Raw genomic sequence first — 375 nt, forward strand, 5'->3', positions numbered from 1 at the left:
ATCCTTCTCTTCTCCACATTTTCCTTAACTCTCCTCACCTCATCTTCCTTCGATCATCATTCTCTCATTACCGCTTTTCCCTTTCTATGTATCTCCCCTGCCCCCTCCTCCTTATCTACCTGCCCCCAACCCTTCCGCTAACCCTACCCCTCTACATCGAACCCCACCCTTTTATCCTTCCCTTTCTCCCCCCTCTCTCTTCCTTATACACTAACTATTACCCTCTTTCCCCCTTTTCTTCCACACACATTTCGCTAACTCCTCTCTCCACTCCTCTCTTCCCATCTTCCATCCCCCATACGTTAACCCGTCCATTCCCTCTCACGTTTCCTTTTCTTTGCGTATCCTCCCCGCTCCCCACCACCTCTTTCTCGC

The sequence above is a fragment of the Penaeus monodon genome, chromosome 27 (assembly GCF_015228065.2).
Source record: "Penaeus monodon isolate SGIC_2016 chromosome 27, NSTDA_Pmon_1, whole genome shotgun sequence".
Lineage (NCBI taxonomy): Eukaryota > Metazoa > Arthropoda > Malacostraca > Decapoda > Penaeidae > Penaeus > Penaeus monodon.